Consider the following 18,775-nt stretch of genomic DNA (forward strand, 5'->3'; position numbering starts at 1 on the left):
ATTCCATCATGAAGGTATTCAGATATGTCACACATTTGCCATAAATTCTGAATGTTAGCACTCTAGTTGCTCATTAGATCACTGTAGTAAAACTACTGCACCATGGAAGTCTGCTCCTGGTATTAAAAGTGCATGTTTCAGTCTGCATGTCAGAATTGTTTAATGAAATAGAAGAGGATTTGAGAAGTCACTCAAAATGTGCCCTCATTTTCTTTCTTCAGCATTAATCATAATTTCTATGGCAAAATGAACCTCCTCATTGTGTTCCTTTTTAAATTAAATGTTTTAAGTGTTACCAGTTTATTCCAATCAAGATGGCTTCAGGTGTGCCATACCTTTGTCATAATGAAGACAGTAAGCGCTCTAGTTGTTTTTAAGAACATTCTGGGACATTCTGTCATTGGGCTATACTTGGGCTACATCTGGGTGATATTTGGGCTACATTTGGGCTCTTTTGTCTCTGGTGGCCATCTTGGGAGACTTATTTGTTAGGAAGTTTCCTAATTTCCTCATTTACTGCAGTCTCCTCAGTAGGAAATACTTTCAGTTTTTTACTTTGATTCCATCAAGAAGGCATTCAGATGTGTCACACATATGCCATAAATTCAGAATGTTAGCACTCTTTTTGCTCATTAGATCACTGTAGTAAAGCTACTGCTCACCAGGGAAAACTGCTGCTGGTATTGAAAGTGCATGTTTCAGTCTGCATGTCAGAATGTTTTAATGAAATAGAAGAGGATTTGAGAAGTCACTCAAAATGTGCCCTAATTTTTCTTTCTGCAGCACTAATCATACTTTTTATGGAAAAATGAACCCCCTCATTGTGTTCCTTTTTAAATTAAATGTTTTAAGAGTTACCACTTTAATCCAAGCAAGATGGCTTCAGGTGTGCCATACGTTTATCATAAGTAGGACTGTTAGCGCTCTAGTAGTTCTTTGGAACACTCTGGGAAGCTGCAGTAGAACACAAAGGAATCAACTGACAGTCTCTGCCCTTGTTGGATGTACATGTTTTACTGAGAATGTCAGACTTCATTCTCACATGACTGAGAAAGATAATGTGAATTTACAGAAAATAAGCTCTCAGTTTAGCCTATAGATCACCTTCCAAACCTCTGTGGTAAAAGCATGAGAAAATATTTTTCTCTCAATCATGATATCCCAGCAGAAGGCTTTTTCACATGGTGAAATCACCTTAGAACATACCACAATTCCTAAAATGAGTATGGTACCATCAACAAATGATTTATAATGTAACTAAAGTCTTAAAACCTTCTATTAACTGCAATGCTTTTTAATGAGGTGCTATCATGTATATTGGTCCCAAGATGGCTGCCAACACTTCTTGGATGAAGTGCTGACAGCCAATCAGATCTCAGGATGAGATGTGTGGTTAGGCTCTGCCCACATATATATATGCATTTAAATGCTATTTTCTCAGGAAATACTGAACAGATTTACACCAGACCTGCAAAAGGCACTTCCTTGACCTTATGGCTACCTCTCTGCCAAATTTCAAGTAATTCTGTTCAGCCGTTCGGGCTGTAGCTGTGTCTAAAGGTCCTATGAAAAAATGCATGGGGAAAATGCATTTTGGGACCCCCCTTTTTTCTCGGCCCCTGCTTGACGAATCCCCCCGAGACTTTCAGGGTAGGAGCGGAGCGTAGCGCCCCACCTATTTTGAAAATTTCGCGAGGATTCGTCGACCGGCGCCAAAGTTATTCCAAATAGAATGTTGCGGATTTCCTATGGAAACAGGGTCCTAACTATAACTACCTACTGGCGACCGCCAGTAGGTAATATATATATATATATATATATATATCAGCAGAACGCTCGCTCTACTTCTCCTTGCTGAGCTGCTGGAAAAAGCGAGAATGGACCCAACTTGGTGCTTAGTAGATTTTAATATGCAAGCACACCTTCCACCATGACGCGTTTCGGCAGCTCCTCTGCCTTGATCACATGACAGCGCTTACACGGGGAGGATACATTTTTAAAGTGAAATTACATGGTCACATGGTGAGTAAACATGGAAAACATTAAAACATTACAACAATGTGTAATTTTAAAAGACAGACCTATAGGTTTTACAATTTTTTATCGCTAACAAGCCTTTTATAAAATTACCTACTTGTCATGTCAATTATTGGTAAACTCATATAACTTCATATTCATAGAGTCATATCAAACGATTAAATAATGGCTTAAATGCCTAATACCTATATGTTTTCCGATTGCTTGTATAGATTGTTTTGCATGGGACCTGTATGAAACTAAAATATACCCGTGTAATAAATGTTTTGAAAATTAGTGAAGGAACCGGTGTTTAAAAAAAAAAAAAAAAAAAAAATATTTTAAGTGCAAATAAGTGCAAAAAGTGCTTAAAAACTTGTGCTGAGGGACTGTGAGACTATGTAACCTCCCTCAGCATTTGGTTGAAATAATAGTCACAAGGTTTGTTTTCTTATGTCACAGACTATTCGATGTCTGAGCTGAATCTTATGATAGATTATATCGTGGACTGGAGATGTTCATGTGCCATGCATTTGCTGGTTGAGACCGGTGTGGTATTATGAACAGACAACGTATGTACTGTAGGAGATTGAATGACTGCCAAATGTATCAGATCTCTGTTTGGGTATACTTTGACAAAGGGCAGTCAAAAATACATGTGTGGAATTAAGAAATATACAAGTATATAAATAAATAAATAAATAAATATGAATATAAATAAATGATTATACACATGTGATCCGTTAAAACAAACCCTCTCCTTGCATAGTAGGTAAAATACCAGCATAGTCAATCCATCATTATTGTCTGTACCAATTCAAATGAATCAACCAACAGTAAGACATTAACTCTAAAATCAGTTAAGTAAAAAGGAGAGACATAGATTCATATAATGGTGGTAAAATATGCAGAACATAAAATGTAGGTATTTAAAAATAGTTTATTTCATATAAATATTAAATAATATTAAATAATATATAATAAACATTAAATATTAAATGTTAAATATTAAATATTAAATACTAAATACCAATTATTACACAAACATGATGTTTAAAATTATTGGTTCATACCCACAAATCCATATTCTAACATATATCACCACCTGCCCACCGGTTAATATTCATTTCTTGACATTGCCTGCAGGAGCAAATAAAACGCCAATATCAGATTAATGCGCAATTTCTAGTCAAGGTATGTGTGCAAATCCTCGCTAGTATTCAGACCCCCTGGAAATTTGGTATCTAACTCTAAAATGTAGCGTGTTTCAAGGCGCCTGAGTTTTTGTTCCCGATCCCCCCCTCTGCCGAGTGGGGGTATCGCATCAATCACAAAATATTGAAGATGTTTTAAGTTATTTTCATGATGTGCCTTAAAATGTCTAGCTACAGGATAGCTTGTGTCACTGTTGGTGATGGCTCTAATGTACTGCAATATGCGCTTATGGACTTGTAACTTCGTGCTACCTATATACAGTAGGTTGCAGGAGCACTGTAACACATATACTGCAAACTCAGTGCGACAAGTCAAATGTTGTCTGATCTCTCTTGTCGCACCACTAAATGCTGTCTGATAGGTGGTTCTATTTAAAGTATAGTTACATGCTTTGCATACAGAACATTTAAAAAAGCCCTTCCTTGCCACCAACCATCCCACTTTCTCACTTTCCTCAGGGTTTTTCCTAACTAGAACATTGGCCATTGTAGCCGCTCTTCTATATGTGATAGCAGGCTGTTTAGGCAATAGTGTACCAATTATGGGGTCATCATGAACTATTGGCCAATTCCTTCTTATTATAGTTCTTATTTGCTGCTCTTGCTTTGAATAAGTCAGAATAAGTCTGGTGGGTTCAGCATGAGTCTGTTCTTCTTCCTTACTTGCTTTCACGCTTTGTGTGAGCTCATGTCTAGCAAGCCTGTTAGATTTATCAATCGCATTTTTAATTGATGCATTTGTGTATCCTCTATCAAGGAATCGCTGTCTACATTCCTGTTGCTTAATGTAGCAGTCTTCTTTCTCACTACAAATTCTCTGTATTCGAAGCATTTCCCCATAGGGAATGCTATGTATTAGATGCGGGGGATGGGCGCTAGAGGCATGAAGCAGAGTATTCCCTGCTGTTTCCTTACGATGTAATGAAGTGTTCATACTGTTGTTTGTTATATTCACTTGAACATCTAGCAAAGTTATATTTTTGTTGCTTATAGTGGATGTAAACTGCAAATTTACATCGTTGTCATTCAATGACTTAACAAATTCAATTGCTTTGTCCTGGGTTCCCTTCCATACAATAAAGAGATCGTCTATATAACATAACCAGCATACAATATTTTCTTTATAGGTCTGCTCATATGTTTTCATGAGGACCAGCTCCTCCCACCAGCCCATGAACAGGCATGCGTAGCTAGGGGAGAAGCTGGCCCCCATAGCCACACCTTGAATTTGCTGGAACATTTGATGTTTAAACATAAAAAAATTATTCTCTAGGCAGAACCCCAACATATCCATTATCATCTTATTGTGTTGTACATAATGCAATGGTCTGTTAGTCAGAAAATGATCAACTGCTTTTAGCCCATCCTGATTCCTAATGCATGTATACAGTGAGGATACGTCTAAGGCCAAAAGAAAATACCCTTCCTGCCATTGGATGTTAGCGATTTTCTTGATAAATTCCCCAGTGTCCTGCACAAATGATTTTAGTTTCTTCACATGGTCTTGGAGAAAAAAGTCAATATAACGGGACATATGTTCAAGTGGCCCGTTGATAGCTGATATTATTGGTCTTCCGGGGGGCTTCTGAATATTCTTATGGACCTTAGGAATAAAGTACATGGATGGAGTCTGTGGGTGTTCTGTCTTTAAATATTTAAACTCTTCCATGGATAGCAGTCCCACACTTTTCCAGGCCAATAGTTTTGAATGAAATTGATTTATCATAGTCTTATATTTTGCCGTTGTACTTCTACGATAACATTGCACATCATTCAACTGAAAATAAGCTTCTTCCAAATATTTATCCATAGGCCAAAGTACAATATTTCCCCCTTTATCGGAGTTTCTGATAACTATTTTGTTTTCTTTTTTTAGTTTTGTCATAAGATTGTTGTATTGTCGTTCATGGTTGGTCATTTTCCTTTTTTTGCTTATTGATGTTAATGTTCAATTTCTTGATTTGAGCCACGACCTGTTCATTAAAGACGTCAATGGAATCACGAGACATAATGGGCATGAATTTAGACTTTACTTTGAAAGGAGTAGTAGGTTTAAGATTAGTGTCGGTTTCCAATGATCGATCCATTGCATGGTATTCAGCAGAGAGGCTTTGGCTTGATGTGCCCGCAGATATATTCGATTCCTTCGCCAAGTCCCTCAGATTTTCAAGGGTCTCTGAGTCTGCGACCAAAAGTCCACAAGTTTCGTTGGTGTCGATTGCCACATCTGTGGTTTCCGTTCTGGACCGGGATTTGAGTTCATGGAATTTTTTAAGTTTCAACTTACGAATAAATTTATACACATCCACGCGGGTCGTCGGGTAATCAAAGTCAGATTGCGGACAATAAGACAACCCTAGGGATAGTAACTGCTTTTCTGCCTGGGTTAAGTTGATATCTGCCAGATTGATTATAGTTTTGGCTGTTGATGAGGTAGGAGGGGAATTATTTACTGCCTGTTCCTCCATGCTCCTCGCCGTCCTCTCCCCCTGTTTGGATGCTTGTTGTAGGCGGCGTTGGGGGAGCAACCTTTACAACGCAACTTTTACAACGCACTACCTTTACAACGCATTTTTTACAACGCATTATCCATTACAACGCATGACATTACAACGCATGACACTACAACGCATTTTTAAAAACTACCTTTACAACGCATTCCATTACAACGCATACTACCATTACAACGCATACCATTACAACGCATAATATTACACTACACTATCCAACACTTACCCTACTGTTGCACCCCCTGGAGTTAGAAAAGTAATTTTTACCCCTATACTATCCAACACTTACCCTACTGTTGCACCCCCTGGAGTTAGAATAGTAATTTTTACCCCTATACTATCCAACACTTACCCTACTGTTGCACCCCCTGGAGTTAGAATAGTAATTTTTACCCCTATACTATCCAACACTTACCCTACTGTTGCACCCCCTGGAGTTAGAATAGTAATTTTTACCCCTATACTATCCAACACTTACCCTACTGTTGCACCCCCTGGAGTTAGAATAGTAATTTTTACCCCTATACTATCCAACACTTACCCTACTGTTGCACCCCCTGGAGTTAGAATAGTAATTTTTACCCCTATACTATCCAACACTTACCCTACTGTTGCACCCCCTGGAGTTAGAATAGTAATTTTTACCCCTATACTATCCAACACTTACCCTACTGTTGCACCCCCTGGAGTTAGAATAGTAATTTTAACCCCTATACTATCCAACACTTACCCTACTGTTGACCCCCTGGAGTTAGAAAAGTAACTTTTACCCCTATACTATCTAATACTTACCTTAAATGCAATTTAATATTATGCGTTGTAATGGTATGCGTTGTAAAAGTAGTATGCGTTGTAATGGAAATGCGTTGTAAAGGTAGTTTTTAAAAATGCGTTGTAGTGTTATGCGTTGTAATGTCATGCGTTGTAATGGATTATGCGTTGTAAAAACTGCGTTGTAAGTGCATGCGTTGTAAAAGTGTGCGTTGTAACGTCATACATCCGCGGCGTTGCCTTGCTTTTCTCCTTTGCCTTCTGGATATTGTTCGTCGTTTTTTGCCGGTTGACTGCGGGGTCTTAGTGTTTCACGTCTACTCCTTCTCATGTAATCAAGTTCCTCCCCCAGAGTTGGTTTAATGGCATTCGATTGTATATGATCTATTCTTCCTTCCGCTTCTGACTCGCTCTCCAATGCTGAGCTCAAATCAGAAGCTGTTTCATCTTGCATATTGGATACAGGGGCGGTTTTGTGTGATTGCCCTTGTTGACCTCCAGCCTTTGATCTGTACACATCGAATTTGCGGGAGAAAGTAAAAATCTGTCAGCTCGCGTAATCCTCCTTGTCCCTTTGAAATTTAAAAGCCTTACGGTGTTTGATTTTTTCCTCCTCTTTAAATAGTCCGTTGACCATTTCCTCATGCAGTTTGTTTTGTTGAGGATCACCCAATGCCTTTATTTCTGCTTCCAGGGCATCTATTTTTAGTTGTAGAGCATCGCGGTCTATGGCAGCATATTTGACCAATATCTGGACCAACCTTCTTGATGATTCTAGGTTGGTTTCTGCCCACTCAGCCATCATTAGGGGGTTTGGGGTATCATAACTGGGGGCTATCATGATTCGTAGTCCCCTCGGTATTCTCCCCACGTCCAAATATCCCTGCAGGGATTTTGATTCCCACCATTTTGACTGTTCCTGCCGCATGAGTTTCTCCAGAACACGATATTTCTCTCTTATTCCTTGTTCGTTAGTTGTTTGCTTGTTAGTCCCCCTGATTGTTTGGGGCTGTGATGTCGAGGGTGTATCAGTGAACATCCCTTCTGCAGCCGATTCCCTACTGCGTAGCGCTGCGGTAGACATGGTGTGGTTGCAGTGCGTGTTTCTATTTTGTGACCCGTAATGGGACCTGCCCTCTTGAGGTTTGAGTCAAAAGCAAGCCCCTCAGGTGCACACCTCCCCGCCTGTGTTCAATTTCAACGCGGTTCCGTACCTGCTTCGTTAGCAGCTCATGCCGTCATCACCTCCTCGCTGGACGAAAATCCACTCGAGTCCTCCGGCTCCGCTCGGCTGTGTCCCGCTTGTTTCAGGCCAATTTTCCAACCGCTGTTGGTTCACAGGGGGCTCCGTGTTTCCGCTACCGGATTCGTTTTGTTGACTTCCGGGTTACCGTCCACCTCGAAGCCTCGGGAATGGTCAGATCACCAGAAGTCTGTAACTTTGCCGTCCACGAAGCCAACTCAAAAGGGGGGGGTCCAAAGACACCGGGGAAAGTCAAAGCCGGTGAAAATATCAGCAGAACGCTCGCTCTACTTCTCCTTGCTGAGCTGCTGGAAAAAGCGAGAATGGACCCAACTTGGTGCTTAGTAGATTTTAATATGCAAGCACACCTTCCACCATGACGCGTTTCGGCAGCTCCTCTGCCTTGATCACATGACAGCGCTTACACGGGGAGGATACATTTTTAAAGTGAAATTACATGGTCACATGGTGAGTAAACATGGAAAACATTAAAACATTACAACAATGTGTAATTTTAAAAGACAGACCTATAGGTTTTACAATTTTTTATCGCTAACAAGCCTTTTATAAAATTACCTACTTGTCATGTCAATTATTGGTAAACTCATATAACTTCATATTCATAGAGTCATATCAAACGATTAAATAATGGCTTAAATGCCTAATACCTATATGTTTTCCGATTGCTTGTATAGATTGTTTTGCATGGGACCTGTATGAAACTAAAATATACCCGTGTAATAAATGTTTTGAAAATTAGTGAAGGAACCGGTGTTTAAAAAAAAAAAAAAAAAAAAAATATTTTAAGTGCAAATAAGTGCAAAAAGTGCTTAAAAACTTGTGCTGAGGGACTGTGAGACTATGTAACCTCCCTCAGCATTTGGTTGAAATAATAGTCACAAGGTTTGTTTTCTTATGTCACAGACTATTCGATGTCTGAGCTGAATCTTATGATAGATTATATCGTGGACTGGAGATGTTCATGTGCCATGCATTTGCTGGTTGAGACCGGTGTGGTATTATGAACAGACAACGTATGTACTGTAGGAGATTGAATGACTGCCAAATGTATCAGATCTCTGTTTGGGTATACTTTGACAAAGGGCAGTCAAAAATACATGTGTGGAATTAAGAAATATACAAGTATATAAATAAATAAATAAATATGAATATAAATAAATGATTTCTAAAATATACACATGTGATCCGTTAAAACAAACCCTCTCCTTGCATAGTAGTAGTATATATATATATATATATATATATATGTATATATATTCACTGAAAAAACCATAGGTTTCACTTACGTTATAGTTAGGAATTAGCATTTAATAAACCTTGCAAATTCAATGAAAAAACCATAGGTTTCACACATGTTCTAGTTAGCTAGACATTTTACTCATAAAAAACCAATGAAATTCCCCCGTTATAGTTAGTGCAGGCAACTATAACTCACGCGACCGCAATCCTCTGCTGATGCTAATACTGTATTTAGACACTTATTTGCCCATGTCTTCTTCCATTAAATTTTAGCTATACATATATTACAAATATTTTTTTTTCATAAAGACACATATGTCATCAGCAGAGGATTGCGGTCGCGTGAGTTATAGTTGCCTGCACTAACTATAACGGGGGAATTTCATTGTTTTTTTATGAGTAAAATGTCCAGCTAACTAGAACATGTGTGAAACCTATGATTTTTTCATTGAATTTGCAAGGTTTTTTAAATGCTAATTCCTAACTATAACGTGTGTGAAACCTATGGTTTTTTCAGTGAATTTGTACGTTTTTTTAAATGCTAAGTTACTTTACGCCGTTCGTGGCGTGCGCGCCCACTTAACGCAGTTCGTTCCATGCGCGCACGGTGCGCTTCGCGCACCGTGCGTGCACAGTGAGCACGCGGTGCGCTTCGCGCACCACGCGCTTACTTTACGCAGTTAGTGCCGTGCACGCACGGTGGGCACGCGGTGCGCTACGCGCACCGCGTGCCCACGTTACGCTGGATGGGCCATGTACGCACGATGCGCTTCGCGCACCATCCGCACACGGCGGACATATTATGCACTTCGTTGTGAAATGTTAAATAATTAATGTTCATTTGATGTATTATGCCGTGCACAATTAATTAATTAAGGCGAGGTGGTTGGGAGCTGTCTAACCAGCCCCTTTTAATGTTTTCCACCTTTGATTTTCCTCCCCCCCCTCAGAGTGCGAGAGAGAAAATGGCGGCCGCCGCTTCCTGGTTTTGACCGATTCGAATGTTTACTAAGATCTAACAGCCAATTAGAATCACGCTCGCGCACGGCACCGTACGCGTACGGTAAGCTTACCGTAAGCGCACGGTAAGCGCACCGTAAGCTGCCACAGATATATATATATTGATTTAAATGCTATTTTCTCAGGAACTACTGAACAGATTTACACCAGACCTACGAAAGGCACTTCCTTGACCTGAGGACTACCTCTCTGCCAAATTTCTAGTAATTCTGTTCAGCCGTTCGGGCTGTAGCCCTGTCTGAAGGTCCTATGGAAAAATGCATGGGAAAAACGCGTTTTGGGACCCCCCTTTTATCTCAGCCCCCGCTTGACGAATCCCCCCGAGACTTTCAGGGTAGGAGCGGAGCGTAGCGCCCCACCTATTTTGAAAAATTCGCGAGAATTCGTCGACCGGCGCCAAAGTTATTCAAAATAGAATGTTGCGGATTTCCTATGGAAACGTGGTCCTAACTATAACTACCTACTGGCGACCGCCAGTAGGTAATATATATATATATATATATATATATATATATATATATAAAAGTCCCTCTCTGCTCTTCACTTCAGCAGAAAAATGAAGGTACGGACCTCTCTCCTCCGTAGAAAATAACAGAATCCCACAACAGCAAAGAGTGGGTGAAGCAGGTGTTTAATATATCCCAAATAGATCGATGTCAGTAAATCACAGGACCAGTGTCCTCCATGACGTGTTTCGCTCCACGCAGGGAGCTTGATCACATATATATATATAAAATTCACTTAAAAAACCATAGGTTTCACACATGTTATAGTTAGCTGGACATTTCACTCGTAAAAAACCAATGAAATTCCCCCGTTATAGTTAGTGCAGGCAACTATAACTCAAGCGACCGCAATCCTCTGCTGATGATGTCAGATATCACATCACTGTATTTAGACACCTATTTACCCATGTCTTCTTCCATTAATCTTTAGCTATACATATATTACAAATATTTATTTTTCAGAAAGACACATATGTCATCAGTGATGTAATATCTGACATCATCAGCAGAGGATTGCGGTCGCGTGAGTTATAGTTGCCTGCACTAACTATAACGGGGGAATTTCATTGGTTTTTTACGAGTGAAATGTCCAGCTAACTATAACATGTGTGAAACCTATGGTTTTTTAAGTGAATATATATATATATATATATATATATATATATATATATATATATATATATATATATATATATATATATTGCAACAATGTAGCCCAAACGTTGTTGATGCCGGAGCTCGTTGCTGGGGCGGTGCGCTTCCCTCGGCAGGGCTGTGCCGATAAATATCAAAGCCAGTTCTCTGTCTTGCGACAGAAATTATGAAGCGCACTCACTCGTAAGTAGAAGTTGTGGCAGTTTTATTCTCATCATGCCCAACGCGTTTCGCCTTAGCATAAGGCTTGTTCACGGGATGTTAACACAAAAGAAATAAAGGGGGCATCTTTTATTTCAATACGCACACAGTTACTTCCTGTTTGTTTTGCAGTGCATTATGGTTAGTGTAGTTCATTATTTAACAAAACTTATAACATTCAAGTTAACTTAGTGAAATAGTGTGATTTTTTCTTTTTTTGTGATATGAAGGATTATTACATTTTAGCCTTTTTATGGCATGATATGCTTAATGTCCTTTATTATTCAATCAGTTCTTTTACTCTCTAGTGAGTATTTATAGTGTTCCTCAATGTTTTTTTGCCATTCTTGGTGATGGATCATTTTGTTACGCTGTTTTCATCATTGATCTCCAAATATTTATTCAAAAGAATCTTTTGCCTCTGTGGTGAGTATTTAGTGAGGAGATGGTTGATATTTCTGATCCTGTGTGCTATTTTAGAGATGTGCATAAAGTTCCTCATTTTGATTAAGACCCCTCGGGTCTAAGGTTCTGAATGAGAGTATATGTTTTGATTCTCTTTGTCTCAGAATTCTCTTACGGTCTCCACCTCTTTCCAGTGATGGGATTTGTTCTAAGGCCCAGTATTTTAAGGATTCCCATTTGCCATTATGATGTACTTCCATGTGTTTTGCTATGGCATTTGAACGATCCTTGTGATTCGTGGCTCTGATGTGTTCAAGGATTCTTTTCTTTACCTCGAAGATCGTGCTTCCTATGTATCGCAATTTGCATGGGTATTCTACCATGTAGACCACAAAATTACTTTTGCATGTAAGATGTTGTTTTATTTTCCATTTAATGCTATCTCGCATCTCGATCTCTTGTTTATGCTTTGCGATTTTACACACTTTGCAATGTTTGCAAGGCCAGAAGCCTTCTCTTTGTAGCCACGTAGTTACTGGTGCTTGTTGAAAGTGACTATGGACAATTTTATCTCCTATGGTTCTTGCTCGGCGATATGTTATGTTTGGATGGTTGCCAATTATTGATGTTAAAGTCGTGTCCAGTTTTAAAATACCCTAATGTTTTTTATTATTCTTGTTAGACTCTTATTTTCTGCACTGTATGTGGTGATCAATCTGATTATTGTAGAGTTGTTTGACTCCTTTGGTTTTTGTTCATTTTTAAGTAAGGCCTCTCGTTGTTGATTTAAAGCACTTTGTAAGCTTTTTTCTATTAGTTTTTTGGGGTATTTTCATTTTTGAAACCTGTTCCTTGTCTCTCTACTATGTTTGGTGAATTCTGTTTCGGTTGAACAGTTCCTCCTTGATCTTAAAAATTCCCCATATGGGATGCTCCATTTTAGTGATTGATTATGGAAGCTATCTCCATGTAATATCGTGTTTGTGGCTGTTTTTTTGCAATGTAATGTGGTTTGTAGGGAATTATTTTCCACGCAGATATTCGTATCCAGGAATGTCACTTGTGTTTTACTAATTTCATACGTGAATTTGAGTTTTGACACATTGTTGTTTAGTTTGTCAAAGTAGTTTTCAAATTCTTGTTCTGTGCCATCCCAGATGATTAGGAGGTCATCTATAAAACGCAACCATAAAACTACCTTTTCTAAGAACTCATCATTTTCTGATGCCCACGCCAGTTTTTGTTCGAACCATCCCATAGTTAGATTTGCATAATTGGGGGAGAATGAAAAACCCATGGCACATCCTTTTATTTGTTTGTATAGTTGTTAGTTGAATAAAAAGATGTTGTTATTGAGGCACTACACTAACCATAATGCACTGCAACACAAACAGGAAGTAACTGTGTGCGTATTGAAATAAAAGATGCCCCCTTTTTTTCTTTTGTGTTAACATCCTGTGAACAAGCCTTATGCTAAGGTGAAACGCATTGGGCATGATGAGATTTGAATAATAAAGCTGCCACAACTTCTACTTACGAGTGAGTGCGCTTCATAATTTCTGTCGCAAGACAGAGAACTGGCTTTGATATATATATATATATATTCACTGAAAAAACCATAGGTTTCACACACGTTATAGTTAGGATTTAGCATTTAAAAAACCTTGCAAATTCAGTGAAAAAACCATAGGTTTCACACACGTTATAGTTAGCGGACATTTCACTCATAAAAAACCATTGAAATTCCCCCGTTATTATAGTTAGCGGACATTTCACTCATAAAAAACCATTGAAATTCCCCCGTTATAGTTAGTTAAGCTAACTATAACTTGCGCACCCGCAATCCACTGCTAATGACGTAACATATTACATCACTCATGACATGGTCAGTGACATCACTCATGACATCACTGATGACATCTCAAATGACATCACTGATGACATCATCCTTGTGACAGAGTGACAGACCTCCTCTCACCCTAATATAACCTTTGATACAAACATTAAAAAATAGAAACTAAAATTTTCAAAACAATGGACATACCAATACCAGTTACAACAACCTCTTCAGTAATTCTTAGATGCACATACACATCCACTCATTCACCAACAGTCCTCTACAGTCACTCATACATGTACTCACTCATCATATGTACTCATACAGCTATACATCCTGTTACACATTGCCACTCATCCATAGAGTTACTCACACACATAGTCACTCATGCTAATAAAGAATCAAACATCCATTTACTTGCATATTCAGTTATACACACACCTCAACACGTACTTCTACAGAAACTTACACATACTTACTCTTTTAAATAATCACTAAAAAAAACACATACTTACTCATACAGGAACTGTTTCAATCTCTCACTCTCACACATACTCACTTATATACACCAATAGTCAAATATACTTCTTTAAAACAAATTTAGTAACTCATAAAGACACTATTGAGACAGTCATTCACTCACTAACACACCCATACACACACTCATCCAACCATAAAGTCATGCACACATGCTGTCTTCAACACATACAACCAGAGAGTCAATCATACATGCACCTATGCACTACGTAATACCCCCCACCGAACCATGCAGACACTCAGACTGATACTCAAAAAACAATCTAAAATCCAATATAAACACCCATGTAGCTACTCACCAACCCAAGCAGACACTTATACAAAGTGAGAGACTGATACAGATAATTACATATTTAAACATTACTCACTAAGCCATGTATTCACTAAGATACACTTAATCAGTCAGTTACACAATCAAATTTTCAAGAACAAATCATCCTTTTATATACTTATATACCCATTTATTTTTCCATCGACCTTGAGATATACATATATTAAACACATTTAATTTTCAGAAAAAATCACATTCACTGGATGATGTCATCAGTGATGTCATTTGAGATGTCATCAGTGATGTCATGAGTGATGTCACTGACCATGTCATGAGTGATGTAATATGTTACGTCATCAGCAGTGGATTGCGGGTGCGCGAGTTATAGTTAGCTTAACTAACTATAACGGGGGAATTTCAATGGTTTTTTATGAGTGAAATGTCCGCTAACTATAACGTGTGTGAAACCTATGGTTTTTTCACTGAATTTGCAAGGTTTTTTAAATGCTAAATCCTAACTATAACGTGTGTGAAACCTATGGTTTTTTCAGTGAATTTGCAAGGTTTTTTAAATGCTAATTCCTAACTATAACGTGTGTGAAACCCATGGTTTTTTCAGTGAATATATATATATACACATCAAATCAAATGGAGGCCTTAAAACACACAACGCTTACCAATGTTGTTGTTGTTTTCTCTAATCATAAAGTGCATAACAAATCACATAATCTTTTCTTCATGTGATGTAAAAAATTTAAAAAAATAAATGTCACTTCACTACAATCACTTCACTTCACTTAGGAACTCAAGGGACTAGCCTGTGTATTAAAAAAACAGCGGGGAAGATTTGCAAATACATTTTTAAACATGTACCTGTTCCCTACCTGAGCCATAGAGCTGGATGTACAGAGACAGAACCCCAGTTGCTAGCAACTGCAGCTCCTCTGGTGAGAAGGCTGGGGCCCAGTCAGCTCCTCTTCCTGGCATTGTCGCTCACAGAGGTTGGAAACAGCAGCAAAAGTTGAGGAGGTCTTGTTGGCTGCAGTGTTAGGAGCCAAGTGAGCTTTTTTTTAAATGCTGAGTACATGTACACGATGTGCGCAATCATCAACAGCAAAGGACACACCCATTGGCTGTAGTAAGTTGATTTCACACACGTTAGCATATGTTGGTCTGTCATGGAGTTTCACACCCACTAGGCGGTCAATGTCTACTGAGGTTGACTAATTCCAAAAGTCATAACTGCGAGTTCAGATGGCTGCCATTTTAGATGGTCAAATAGTGTGTTTGTGAATATTTACTACCAAAGAGAGAAAGTTCAAAGCAGGAGGGTCCTAGGGAAATTTAAGAAACCATATAGGATTTAATCCCCAACCAATAATCGCAAAACAGTACGAAATCCTTGGGTAAACTCCAAAAATCAAAAATGTGTGGCGAACCACTACTGAGTAATTATTAACAGAATCAACACAGAACCAATGACTAAGCACCACAGACATGGTTCATCATATGGGATTCTCCTCCCAGAGGAAAACCTAGTTCCTCTGGGGGCTGCAACCCCCTCTCTGAGAGGGAGGAGCTCAGGGATGTTTTAAATATCAATAGGATATTCTAAATCCACATATGAAGAGAGGACTGTGTGAATAAGGGTGCAGCACAAAGAAAAAATTAATGTGAGGGTGGTGAAATTTAAAACTAGCTAGGGAGTGTAAAGTAATGTCATTTATTCAAATACACCCACTGCCAGGATTAAAAACAGTACACCAGTGGTAAGGATTTAAACCGCAATGGTAGGGTGACAAATAGTGGTCGACCATTTGCAGACCTTGCCACCATGGAAGAATGGCATAATATCAAACAATTTCGAATGAATAGGCAATCTATACTGGATTTATGTCATCACCTGTTGCAAGGTCTTCCGCCTCACAATAGAAATCCAACATCTAATACACCAATTGTCAAATTCATTGTAGTACTTCATTTTGTGGCCACAGAATCATTCCAATACACTGTGGCAGTATCTGGTGGAATGTCACAACCAACTTTCAGTGGTGTGCTACCAGAAGTTCTTTCTTCAATGATGAGACACACCAATAGCTTCATACAGTTTCCACAACAAGAGGATTTTTCCAATGTGAAAGGTGATTTTTATGGTTTGGTTTACCTACCAAATATAGTTGGAGCAACTGATGGCCCACATATTGCTTTATTGCCACCACACACCATGTGCAAGCTATCTGTTTGCCTGATTTTACATCACAAGTGAGCGTATTTCCCCGGATCAACACAGGTAACCTTCCTGTACAAAACATATGCTAGCCTCAGGAAGGCACTTTAGTACTATAGTGCTAAGGTGTGTGCCTGGTGCACAGCAGCAAAAATCAATGCCGGTGCTAGAGAGAGGGGAGAATACAGCCATATCTTTGTAGAGATGGCACTCTCCTGCTCCCTCCCTGTCAAGCAATGCATTGCAGTATTATTTGCTGCTGCCCTGCATTGCATGACTAGTTTGAAAATCTGCAACCTTTGTGTTATTGTTGTGCAATTCCTATTGTGAAACAGAAGATCTGGCTCTAGCTGATGACAACCCAATAATAATATTTTGCCTTTAGAATCTGACTGTTTTGATTATATCCCTTTCTTTTATGGTGGCAAGGTCTGGAACTAGGAATGTAAAAATAACACTATTTGTGTTATGAATGGTTGATTTTATTTAAGGAAAAATGTACCGACAAATATTTTTCAAATTTAACATAATACCAATTGATGAGATTTTGTTATTTTTATTTTATTGTCAGTGTTGATAATTGTGAGAAAAATTGCCTACTTGCAATTCATTTATGATTTAACTAACATGTATGATGGAAGGAAAATTATATATAAATGGAGCAAAAAAACACAGCATCAGTCTTTTACTTTGTTAGTTTTACTTTTATTTAAAAAAACCAAATAAACTAACAGAGGATAAAAACCAAAAAGCCAGCAATATTTGAAAAAGTCTGTCATGGTGAATGATACCATTATTAAAGAGCCAAAATTATTTGAAGTCCAATGTCCAAAAGACAACAGGCATCAGAAAGGTAAATGTGTCCAGAAAACAGTCCACAAAGTGAATGGTAGTCTGACACTGAAGGAAATTAGGTTCTGCGCCTCTTGGTGGTGGTGCTGGGCTTTCGGATCCACAGTTGCAGGGAATGGTGCAGATGTTGACTCTTATCGCAGGGCCTCCCTTTCTCTGGTTGAGGCAGATGTAGTTGGCTCAGATGTTGTTGGCCCACAGAAAGGGGGAGGTGGTCCTGGAAAAGCTCTGCACATATGGGAGCAAATATCATGCAACACCCCAGTCAGGGAGCCCATATTGGAGTTGTGATTTTCCATATGAACATTGAGCTCCCTCTGCAACTGCTTTAATCTCCCGGAGCTCTGTATGGAACTGACCCATCATGTTGTGGACTGATGGAGGTATCCCAAGACCTGGTTGATGGTGGCCTGGGTGACAGTTAACCCAGTGGCCTCACTTTGCTGGCCAACAGGTTCCCTCACATGACACCTACCCCTACTACCCTCTGACCTAGACCCATGTACCCCATCCCACTGGTTACTGGCTAAACTTGGGGTGATGTTGGTGGTGGCAGCTGATCAGCAGCCATGCCTGGGGGTGGGGGCACAAGATAGGGGTGATGTTGTTTTGGACACAGGAAGTGGAGGTATGCATGTCCTGATATGTGGTAACAGCTGGGGTGGGAGGTGTAGGTGTTAGCCGAGTGAGACTCACTGGAGCCGTCTGGCTAGGCAGACCGAATGGGCCAGCCAGCTCCTCATCACTCAGAATTGCACGAGTGGAGTCCTCACCAAGGGATTGTTCCTGGTGTGGAATGGAGGTCTCCTCAGTGGCAGGAGTTTGCCCACATTCTCTCAGTGTTGGACCTAGTATGAATGAAAACATTAAGTATTAAAAGTCTGTATTATACATCAAATATGTTTGAAGCTAAAGCAGTAGCAGTCGAAATAGAAAAAGATATTTAACATCATGATACGTTTCATCGAATTTTTTATAAATAACAGAAACAGATTAAATGACACACTGAAGTAAATCAGAAAAGCAGGTAAACAGATGCCCTCAAATTGCAAAATAAATAATTAGAAAGTATACATTAAATATACTAATCATTCCAAAGAACACAGGAGAGCGGAGAGATGTGAAATCAAACATTCCAAGGCCTAGCATGCTACAAATCTGACTATTACACAACCTAGAATGATTTATTGCATTGTTCATCATATAAATATTGCTGAGTACATTTTTTTAAAAAATACCAATTATATTCAG

The sequence above is a fragment of the Triturus cristatus genome, chromosome 8 (assembly GCF_964204655.1).
Source record: "Triturus cristatus chromosome 8, aTriCri1.1, whole genome shotgun sequence".
In the NCBI taxonomy this organism is placed as follows: domain Eukaryota; kingdom Metazoa; phylum Chordata; class Amphibia; order Caudata; family Salamandridae; genus Triturus; species Triturus cristatus.